The 11,730-nt window shown below is 39.9% G+C and overlaps 1 long non-coding RNA gene across 1 annotated transcript; it reads left to right on the top strand.

Moving 5' to 3' along the window:
- Nucleotides 1-1,230: 1,230 nt before the first annotated feature.
- LOC112943006 lies at nt 1,231-9,860 on the top strand. The gene is made up of 3 exons (XR_003248508.1): nt 1,231-1,470; nt 6,097-6,160; nt 9,768-9,860. It is a non-coding gene; the product is annotated as an uncharacterized LOC112943006 (long non-coding RNA).
- The last annotated feature ends 1,870 nt before the right edge of the window (nt 9,861-11,730 follow it).

Genomic DNA, 11,730 nt, shown 5'->3' on the forward strand with positions numbered 1-11,730 from the left:
CCGTTCGGACGCCCCTGCGCTCCGCAGACGCCTCCCCGCGGGCCTCGCCGGCTTCCCGCGCTGCGCTGCGCTGCGCTCCCTCGCCCGCGCGCGGGCCGCGGCTCCGCAGCTCCCCTCGGCACCGGCCGCGCCGCGCAGCCCGCTGCTACCGCGGCCGCGCCGCCTCACGCGCACACACCCCCCCGCGCGCCCCGCCCCCGCCGCGCCTCCTATTGGCTCCCTCTGGGCGGCAAGGCGGGGCACACGGTAAGCCTACCGCTGCGATTGGCTACAGGGGCGGGGCCCGCGCTCTAAATCCCGCCCCTAAGCTCTCGCTCGGCAGATGTCGGCTCACAAGAAGTATCCTTCCGCAGAGCGCCGCTGAGAAAAAGTCCCTCTCCCAATCCGCCGCGAAGACCTCAAGGAGGGAGTCTAAGGGAGCAGTAAACATTCTATAGGGTACAGCGTGCCGTTAAGTTTGCACTTCCTCCTCTAGTGCCCAGACCTAAGATAGATGAGCTGTCTATGGGGCCGGCGGAAGGATCCGACGGAGGCAGGAGGTGTGAGGCGGCCACTTATACGTGCGGTTCGCGGCGTACTCAGATATAGCACAGGGGGAGGGGGCACCTGCGGGCGCTTCTGCGCAGGCGCGCGGCGGCGAGATGCACCTGCGGGGGCGCTGCGGGCCGCCTTCTGCGCGTGCGCACTCGCCGCCGCGCCGGACACCTGCTCGGGGCCCGCTCTGCGCGTGCGCACTGKGGGTGCCGAGGACGACGAGGCGGAAGTGTCTGCGGGGCCGCCATCTTGTCTGGTGGCGTTGGAGGCTGAGGGGAGGCAGCAACACGCAGCTCCTGCGGCCGGAGACGTCGCAAGGGGATCCAGTGATGTGTCCTGGATGTATGTTAGGAATACACGAGGCTTGGGAGAAGTTCTGGTCGTAGYTGAAGGTTTCTTTATCATTATATCTTCTGGCAAGGGGCTTCTGCCACATGACCTTCCTCCATTTTCTTCCTCCAAGACCTGAATGTTGTTCTTATGTAACACTGTGGCCAATGTAGTTTATCTCTTCTGTCCTTTTGTGGAGAAATCAGCAGTGAACTATCCTGCAGCAACCCTGCAAGACCCAAATACATACCTCCTACCACTAGATTTTCTGTGGGAGGAAAGAGATTAAAAAGAGGGAAAGTACTCAAGTTAATGAGTCATCTGGTTTACTGTAAACTGTGGGTCTTCTTTTGACAGCTCTCCTAGGGCTCGGCTCATCACTGAAGAGCTCTGAGGTCCAGAAATCCCCTTTTATCGGTGGCAGCAGCTCAGCCCTGCTCTGAGGGCCATCTTCTGATGCCTTCCAAGTATCATATAGTATTTTCAACAGGAGAAGAAGAGAAAAAAAGAGTGTAGTTGTATAGATAATAGAAAATAGTCTAGTAGATCATCAGCTACACGAAGCCCTGAGAGATACTTATTAGAAAGCACTGAATGGAAAAACTCGTAAGTTTTCTTCTCCAATGTAAGAACAAATGTAAAATTCTAGCAGATATGGTGGAAATACAAAGCTGAAATTAAGATGTATTTTGTATAAATTACCTTTTAAATTATTTCATTGTAGGAATTACTAATGTAACAGTTGCTGCACCACATTTTATATACAATGTATTATATACATTGTTGTACAATGTAGATATACTACACCTCCTGATTCAAAGTCCTTTCATTTTATGCTTACAAAGCAGTTTGTCTCAAAGGACAGTTGGTTAATACATAAAGAAACAGGTGTGTTAGGCAGMAAGGAAATAATAGTAGTGCAGGAGATAATACTGGTGATAGCACTGGCTAAGAGTRAAAAAAAAAATATGTACTGTAATTAAAGTTTTAAGTTGTGAAGGTGGATTTGAAAAATAGCAGAGAGTCTTTTATGAATGACCAACTTTCCCACACAAAGAGTACCATGAAATCTGATTAAGGGGTGATGTTTGGGAATTGACTCATTTTTTGGATAGATATGAAACCTCAGAGTCTGAGAAAATGGGGTTAAGCGTTAGAAGATCAAGTATGGGATGGTGGCCAGGGGTAATGTAGTCCATGAATAACCTTGAAAATGAAAATAGACTCATATTTGAAATGATAGGTAAAAGAGGCAATAGCAGGATGCAAAGAAAAAATTAAATGATCAAAGTGCTGGGCAGCAAAAGTGATCTTTGAAGCAGCAACATGAATGTAAATGAAATAAAATACATTAGCAAAGGTCAGAAAAGATGATGACAATGCAGGTAAAGTGCTATTTGAGGAGAATCTGGACAAAAAAAAAAAGTATTCAATGTATAAACAGCAGCTTTCAATTTATTAAGGAGGAATTTGAGGCCAAGGATGGGAAGTTGAAGCCAGTTGATCTTTTTTTGATTTGCTTTTCAAAGGAAGATAATTATTTAGCTCCTTAAGAAGCTAAAAAATGAGTTAACCAGGGAAGTCCTGTCTCAAGAAGTCAAAGAATCATAGCATTAAGCTGTGGATTTACACATTTATGAATTAGTTGTATAACTTTACAGGAAATATAATTCCAATCCACCTGGCCAGAATTTTAACCTTACACTTAGGTGGAGATTTTTTTTTTTTTTTTTTTTTTTTCCTTTTTTTTTTTTCTGCCTGTGTATTTTCATCACCACTCAAAATAGCATCCACAGGAGCTTATGTCTGCCAGGAAAATTATGTGTTTTTCTGTGCGTGTGGGCGCCTTAGTTCACACGTACTCACTTTGTGTCAATAGGAAGAAATATTGTTGTGTTCAGAAATAGCTTTCGGACAAGCTAACTCTAAGGTAATGACATAGATAKGAGTACCTCGCTCTGGACTATACACATACAAATCTACTATATGGTTGTGCTGCACATACCCACACATATATATATATATAAAATATAGGTTATATGTAAGTGTATATATACCCCTGGATACACACATGATATTTAATATCCCTTTTTAATGCMTATGGCTTTACTCTCCTACCTTCAAATATCTTCTTCACAGATAATTTTCTAACTTAGTGTTTTGATCACATTATTCTTTCTTTGCAGCTCAAGAACAAAATGCTATTAAAGCTCCCTGCAAAACAAACTGTTCTGTAAATACATGGAATTGCGATTAAACTACAAGGCAGCATATTTCAACCTGTTCTACTGCCTGCAAGGAATCTTGTACATAWTTTTTATAGCCAGCTTTACTGACTAGGATGAAATGCTAATAAGTAAGCCTTTAGCTCCTACTTGTAAAAGAGGTAATCTCTGTAAGCAGGTGTTCTTCAAAGTAACTGTAGAATGTACCTGAATAAATCCTTCATTTTAATTAYCATTTAGTAAGTGACAAAAACATTTCTCATGTTGTTCTTAATATTTCTAGTTAAAAACAAAACAAAACAAAAAAAACCTAAGAGTCTTTAGATGCAGAGAGATTTGTTTTAACACTACATGCARTGAAACTTTTCAATATGCCTTTTTTATAACTTAAAGTTATAAGTGGCTAAAAAAATCCACRTTCATGAATTTAAGCCTATTTCTCCATATATAAAATGCAGAGGTGCTATTCAAGTCTTCGTGTCTGAAAACTGGGTTCTTACTGTCATAAAATAGTTGATATCAYCAATCAGGCAGGCAGTTTGCAAGAAGGGGATTTTTTTATTATTAAAAGTAGGGCAGATAGCTAACATTAAATATCAAGGCACGCTCTTCTTGGAAGACACGTTCTCTGATAACTTTGAGCAAATGATTATGCTGGGCTCTTCTGCAGGGGACTTTTCCTTTCCTAGCTGTCAATTAATAAGACTTAGAGTTGATATCATCTAACTGTAGAAACAGGAATTTCTGAGAGAAGTTTTACAATAATGTCAGGGTAGGGTGTTAAGTGATAATTGACTATTAACATTTAACAATTTAATTATTTAACTGGATGTTAATTTTTTGTCTAGGGGTTGGGGTTAGATATTGAAATTTGCAGATTAATGGTAAAGTTAAGGTAAACCCTTAAAGAATAATCATGGACAAATCTTCAATATCAAATATAGTTAGTAAATACAAAATGATTTCGTTTTTCTTTGCCTTTTCCAGATGGAGAAGGCCTATTTTGGAATAAAAGAAAAAAAAAAGCTCCTTTCTTGCAAATAATAATTCAAAGCGTTAATGACAACATTCTTAAAGAGAGCAAATCCATATTATCTTGATGCATAAAGTTGAATCAAGTCTCAGGGACCACCAGCACAGTAGTACCTTATTAATAGTGGCACCCATGTGAAAAGAGCCACAGAGGGCAGAGTAAAGCTATTCAGTAAATTTTAAACAACTTTATTTAGCAATCTGAGGAAAAATGTTCCTTGTTAATTAGCTTTATCTCCAAAAGCCTCAGGGTAAACTGAAAGCATGTTGTGTTCTTCGTGTTGTGTGACTCTATAATGTCGAGCCTCCTTAATCATTAAAATAACATAACCTGGATTTGGCAAAGGCCAGGTAGCCATTATTTCATTCCATTCCCGAGCCAGAGAGGTGCTTAAGCTGTATTACGAAAGGCTTCCGGATGTCTGCTTTAGTTTTAAACAAATTTGTCTAGTGATTGAGCTTCTTCTCTTGGAGAGAACTGATTCGTTTCTCTACAAGAGTTGACAGGAAGTTCCTGCAACTCTKGCTCACGGGCTTGTATAGCCAGATATCAAGCCAGTGAATCCTCTTCTGTTTGATAGAAATTTTCTTATTTTTGAATTTGTCTGCTACATACCTTCTAGGATAATTTTGACAAAATTTGCAGCACTGTAGGGTGGTTTTTTGTATGTTTGTTTCTTCTATATTCTGTTGGAAGTATTTGAAGTTCTTGGTAACATTTTCWGCCTTCATAATTTGATCTAACATTTTTGACAAAGCAGTGAACGCATGGAGAAGTAGTGAATATTGTGGATTACAGATGTGTACAATTGGAAAAGAACTTTTGTTGTTCTCCAATGTGTTTATACTAAAAAAAAAAAAAAAAAAAAAGAAAAAAAAGAAAAAAAAAAGAAAAAAAAAAAGGTTCAACCTTTTGACTCGGATGTGAATAGACACTCGGGTAGTTTTTTTGCACTTGAGTCTTACGCTGTGCACTGAAAATCCTTCTGCTCCCAGAGATAATGTTGGCCTCCTGATTCTGTTTCTTTTGTCCTACCTCTTATTACCTATCCCTTGAATTGGAACAATAGGCAGTTAGTGGAAAACACTGTGTGTTTTACACACTAGCACAGTAACTCAGACTCTGGTAGGGGAAATAAGCAATCTTTTAATGTCGAGTCAGATATGAATTTTTTTTCCTCTAGTTTCATTCTGCATTTCTGCATACAATGTTGATGGAGCTAAGGTAGTGCTTTTAGCTTTGGTATCACTAAAAACACTTAAAATCATAGATATTGCTGAATATAGAARAATCAGGAATATTTTAAAATTGTATGTTCCTAAAATGTGACCTAGTTGGTATAGCACAGAACTGGGAAACAGATCTGGAATTTAACACCAAGTGTGTCATTAGGGATGTAATTTAATTCACCTAATTTCTCTGTAAGATGGGGATAAGTATAATCATTATGAATTGCTTTGTGTTGTGCACCTGAAAGATGATGAGTATTCTAGCTACTAATTAAATATTATTTTAATCCTCAAATTTCCTTTTCCTTTTAAACTTTAATAAGAGTGGGTGCTCTCTGATGCAAGACATGTAAAAAATATGACTGTGAAGAAGCTGCTAAGATTTTTTTTCCCAGAAGATGATTAATATTAAATTGGGATTAAATGAGTCATCCAATTCAGAAATGGGGACAATGCAAGATAGAATATGTAAGCAAGAGTAGGGATTTTGAGTAAAATATACTCAAAGCAAAATCAAAGTAGCTGACACTCCTGTGCCTTCAAACTAGCTTCCACCTTTCCTGTACTTTCAATCCAAAAAGAGAAGTAGGTATTGGGATTTCTCAGCAGATTAGCTGGGGAGAGTAAGAAGCAACAGTAGCATTTTAAAGAGTAGATACAGATTCTAGTTAGAAACAAATTGTTGCAATTCTTTCAGTTTCATCTCTGTTGCCACTTTTTGAGGCTTCTTTCTCTTTCCCATCAGCCCAGCAAGGGGAAGAATGGACAGTCCTAAGATATGCTTCCTGGTATTTATCCATAGAAGACAGGTGAGTAATTTCCTACACTTCTGTGTTGAGCTCTCCTACTGAATTATGTGCCAGCTAAACTAACAGTGTCTTTTGCCTGAATTTCCCTCTTCACAACTGCCAAAGGTTAGCAGCTGTCCTCTGAACTCTAGATTTTGGCAGTAGAGWTTTATGTCGGAAATCAGAACAGCAGTTTTAAAGCAAAATCCTGATTCCAGTGTTACCCACTGATCCTGTGCTAAGACAGTCTTTTACTGAAAAAGGGAATGCAAACTATCTTGTCTGTCGTGTGTCTTGAAAAGAACATGAAGAGACTCTCTTTCTCGTATCTAACACACTTAATATCACAATTATATAACTGCAAGTCTCAAAAAAAAAAAAAAAAAGGAAACTACATTTCCCATATTTCCTTCTTTGTAGGAGAAGCATAGATTTTGTAGAAGAAGCATAGTTTTGTAGAGGACATAGATTTCTAGGGCTTCTTACTCTTATTTCCTATGCACCAAACATCACAGAAGCATAAAATTTACAGCACTAGTTTTCTAATGAGCACATTAGAGACACCTTCAAGTTACTCCAGGTTGTCCTCTGTTGTGCCACAAGCTTGAGCAGTTAAAGAGTGAGGGGAAGCCTAAAACTTGCATGCCTGCCTTGGGACAACCTGAGAWGTATTTCTCTCAGTAGGAAAATATTTTAAGTGATTGAAGATAATTGATAAAGTTGAAGGGTATTTTTATAAATGAAGTRTTAGGGAAAAAATAAGCAGATCATTGTAGGACTCTGAATTTTAGAGAGTATGACTGCATGTTGGATGTTACCTTTCCTGTCATGCAAAACTGAGATGATCRGTAGTTACACATCTGATTGCAATAGGCATGCGATGTGTCTTACTTTGTTAAAACATATAGGTCACAAGTTGCCATTACAAAGAGAAGACATTTAATGAATTTCATCTACCAGCAAGCAGCTAGTTGTCTAGGATTACTCTGTAGGGAACGAAGACAAGCACCTCCAGAAGGAGATTCATACTAAAATAAGCATCTAAAATAAGTGGGACAAGTTGTCCCGTAGAGGTGACTGTTTCTCTCCATTTACTGTCAAGGTCCTTGATTATTGACTTAAACTCAACCCTTTAACTTTCAGAGTAAATGTTGACCTTGATACGAGTACAAGGTGGGATGAAATATTTCCTTGCACTTTGATTTAGTCATTATTGTTCAATTTAAGTAGGTCTTGAAACATATTTTTCTTAAGTGAAAGATACTTCAAATGAATATTAATATGAAGCACTGAGCTAATAAGCAATAAGTGTATATTTAACTTTCACCAGTTTTCAGTGATAAAGATGGCCTTATGCATATTAGAAGAATGATCTCTAAAGACAAGGGTCGCAGGCATCTGTTGTGGCCATACATGCTCTTCTGAGAAGGAAAAAGAAAGTAAAGACTTTATTCTTAAAGTTCATTATTTTATTAGAATAAACATATCTACTGTTTTTACACAAAAACTGAAAAATAATCCTTTACAAACATAAACTATAAAAGACATCAGCTAAATCACAAATGTATCAGAATGCTTTCACTTGATTGTTGCTTAGCACACTGTTCTAGACATGGTACACCCCAARGGAAAGGATGATCATTCTCCTGGGTTTACTATCTTAACATACATATATATGTTCTCCAAATCTGTTTTGYAGACTCTTTCAAAAGCAACAAAATTGAGTAGTGAAAATGGTAGCTTAATCAGCAATGCAACTTGTTCTATATATGCAGACCACTAATATAGTCAACCAGGATGTGCAGTAATTGTTATGAATTTGTATCTCAGGAAATGTGATGGAGCACAAGGAGAGGAATACTGGGCCTGGTTCATTGTGTGGACCTGGCTATATTACTTAATCTCTTTACACTTAAATTTCCCTGTCAGGATAACAAATATTTAACCACCTGTAAAAAGCACCCACTGTCCTTCAGAGAAGTGCTGAATAAACACAAAGCAGTGTTACCAGCAGCAGCAGATAATCCTGTTAATCTAACACGCTCCCTATGGGTATGTAGAATATGTTCCATACCACTTGTTCCTTATGGCTAGATCAACAAAGGTAATTACAGAGATTAACTCTTAAGAAATGGCTGCTGCTGCCCACCATGAATATTTCTCACCATTCTAAAGCATGGCTTGAAAAATCCTCCTGACAGAGTGAGTAGAAGGAATGGACTAGACTTCTGCAGAATCAACTTTCATTCCAAAGAACAATGTCTTGAMCTACTGGTTACAAGTAAGAAGTTTGCAGCATAAAATGATGCACAGTTGCCTGATAGTTGCTGCACTGCTGGCACCAGAGAGGACGACTTCAATGCTGAGGCAGCTTCTGGTCTCCACAGCAGTCCTGCAGAGCTGTTGTATGGTGAGAAGCTCATATCCTGCAACACTGTAACATCATCTGCCCACTATTGTATAAAATGTTAGCTGGGGAAAAGACTCTTCCCAGCCTAATGTACCTTCAGAGCTGGYCATGCCTTGAGCAAGGGGTTGAACCTCCAGAGGCTACTTGCCACCTAAATTATTATGTGATCCAAAAACACTCTGGTGTAGCCTCAGTAGCCCAGAGCTCAGCAGGAATCTTGGATCCTGAGGACACACTCATGTAGCTGCCTCACAGGAAGGTCTGTGTTGCTGTAGCAACACCTCTGTCAGTGCCCAAAGTGGTTTCAGGCTAGTTCTGGTAGGATCTCTGTGAGCTGCTGGCACACTCCTCCTGAAATGTAGACATATTCGCAGTTCTGCTGTCAGCAGTGCAGTTCTCTGGCATTATTATGGCCCTTTTGTTTCAGTGCTGCTTGGAGAATGTCTGAGCTGCTATAGGCAGTGGCAGCGGTTTTGACAGAAGAGGGCTGGAATAGAGTCAGAGGCAGGCAAGGGTATAGAAGAGGCTCTATCACCTACATACACTGCAATTAAGAGTCTCTTGTTGGAGCAGGGGTGAGAGCATCTACATGCAAATGCTTCCCTGAACAGCTAGAAAGGCTGGAACTCACAACCTCAGCATGACTGGAGACTGATGAAAAACCTAGTTTAACACAAAGACTTCTCTTTTTTTTTTTTTTTTTTTTNTCTTTTTTTTTTTTTTTTTTTCCCCCTCCATTACTTTCATACAGAAATTTGTGGTATTGAAATAGAAATTTCTGGGACTCCAAAGTTCCACTTTCATCTGTAGCCTTTTCAGATCTTGAGCTAACGATCCAGCCAGACTGGATCGTTGTTTGTGTGAGCAAACTGTTGCAGCTTCCCTCGGTCAGACGCACATTGTGCAGAGAGGTCTCAGACTATTATCACTTCCCAATACCCACGTGTTGGGAGTGCTTTGTGTGCCAGTCCCATGCCACTCGCTGACCTTTGCAAGTCATAAGCAGATACCCACCAAGAAACTGTTATCTGGTCTTATGAATTGAYGTTGAAGAGGAGTATCATAAGTCTTTAGGAAGGAGTAACATCTGTGGAGATGAGGTTCTTGATAAAAAGGCTRCAGAAGGTAGCTTGGAAACCATCATCTCAGTGGGTGTATTTTTCCTTATTCTGAATCCTCTAGATTGTTTGTTTGGATCGTGCTTTTGCTCCATTTCAGGTGTGGAACTCAGCCCTCTTAGTGCTTCTGAAGACTGAAATTCTTGATCTTGCTCCTATGTGATGAGAGAGAGAAACAGGATGATACTGCAGTTTTTTTCTCATACTCTGATTGTGGAAGAAAAAAATACAGTTATATAACATATAAAGAGACATATTTTCCCTGTCATCCTTTTTACTTTTTCTAGAATTAAGTACACCTAGAACTAGCTGTTTTAGTGTGCTGAAATTTTATGTCTGTGGGTGATGTGAGAGTTAGTGCCTTTAATATGCCCTGTGCTTTGACTCTCAGCATTTCTCTTCGCATTTATATCAGAGTATAAATTGAAGAAAAAGCAGATATAAAGCAGGGTATGGTTTGCATACCTGGAAAGGAACAGAAAAAAAAGATGTGAACAAGAGAGGCGGACATATTGTGCCATATGAGAAGGAAAACCCTTGYGGAAATGTGGGAACAGCTCTGGGGAGCTGAGGTTACTGCTCACCTACCAGTGCTCCTTAATAGCCCCTGTGGGAAGGCACACGTCAGGTGTGCCACTGCAGCCTCCTTCTGCCTCCCCTGGGGCTCTTTGCACACATTTGAAATCTACAGTTGCACACAATTGAAATCTACACATGCAGCTTGTCCTAGATCCTGAGTCTGTGTTCTGATTGCTGTTTCTTTGTTCATGCATCAATTCTTATTGAACTGTTTCCGTTCCTTTTACCTTTGTGTTGTCACACACAAAGGTAAAAGGACAGCTGTCAGCTGTCCATGACTGGATGCTTTAGGAATGATGGAAACACGGATCATATGGAGACTTAGAATACACCTGATGGTTGTTYGTGATTGGTTGAGGTAGAAGGGTTGTAGCTGGTGATCGAGAACAAAAGTACTGTAGTAATATTGATAATTTATTGATGTCTTTATTGAAACTCAAGGCTAAGAGAGTAACTTCCAGTTGAAGATATGGTCCTCTTTATAAAATCCTCTGATTCAAGTGTTTTGTTCACTCTGAAATGATAGAATGGAAAAGATGCAACCCGTGAATTGAAATAATTTCCTTTGGAATTGGAGGGTCAGTAGATGCCTCACAGTCGCTAATGAATTAAAACAAGACACAGGATTTTTTTTCCCAGATAGAGACATCCTGTAACACATACTTAGCAGGAGGCAATATGGGAAAGCAAAGAACAAACTCCAAAGAGAGTTTGAATGCACAAGTTGAGGTAGTCAGAGTTTGATATTGGGAGATACTGAGTACCACTGTCTCATCTTTGTCCAGTAGAATTTTGTATAAGAGTATTTGGGGCTTAGATGTCTCATGTTGGTTACCCAAAGTCAAATGATAAATTAAAATGTGCTGGTTTCCATGCCCTTCCCAAGCTCTTGTAATGAGTCATTAAGAATGAAGCGCAGTTCTTAGCAGTCACAGTTCCCAGCTCTCATGCCAGACCACACCACTTCTGAGTCAAATAGGCATTTCTTAATCTCTTTTTGCTAATGGCTGTAGCTCTAAAGCAAGTAATTCAATAATAAAACTGGAAATGGCAGCCAGGAAATGCTGTCTGTCTCCACATGCTTTAACAATACTCCCCACAGAGCATTGCTGACCTTTTCATATCTGGTCTGTATCTGTTTATGAATCTGGAGTTTTAGAAATGGACATTTTTATTGGTGCCTTCAGGAGTTACATTCTTCTTGGATGTTTGCTCTAAATGTCTGGACGGATAGCTTTTTCTTTTTCTTCCTTTTCTCCTTTTTCTCCCTTTCTCCTTTTCTCTTTTGCTCTTTTTCTTTCACCTCCCAGATTGAAGGTAAACCCAAGAGATTGAGCAGAAAACATTTCTCCTCAGGAGTCTGTGCCTAGATATGTATGATCCCGACGGGCTGCAGAATACCTGTTTATTGATCATAGCCTGCTTCTGCTCTGGGTACCTTTTAGGTACTGTCACCGTATTATGTGGGGAATGTACCAATAGGT

This window comes from Nothoprocta perdicaria, unplaced genomic scaffold, assembly GCF_003342845.1.
Source record: "Nothoprocta perdicaria isolate Ctin4 unplaced genomic scaffold, notPer1 scaffold_14, whole genome shotgun sequence".
NCBI lineage: Eukaryota > Metazoa > Chordata > Aves > Tinamiformes > Tinamidae > Nothoprocta > Nothoprocta perdicaria.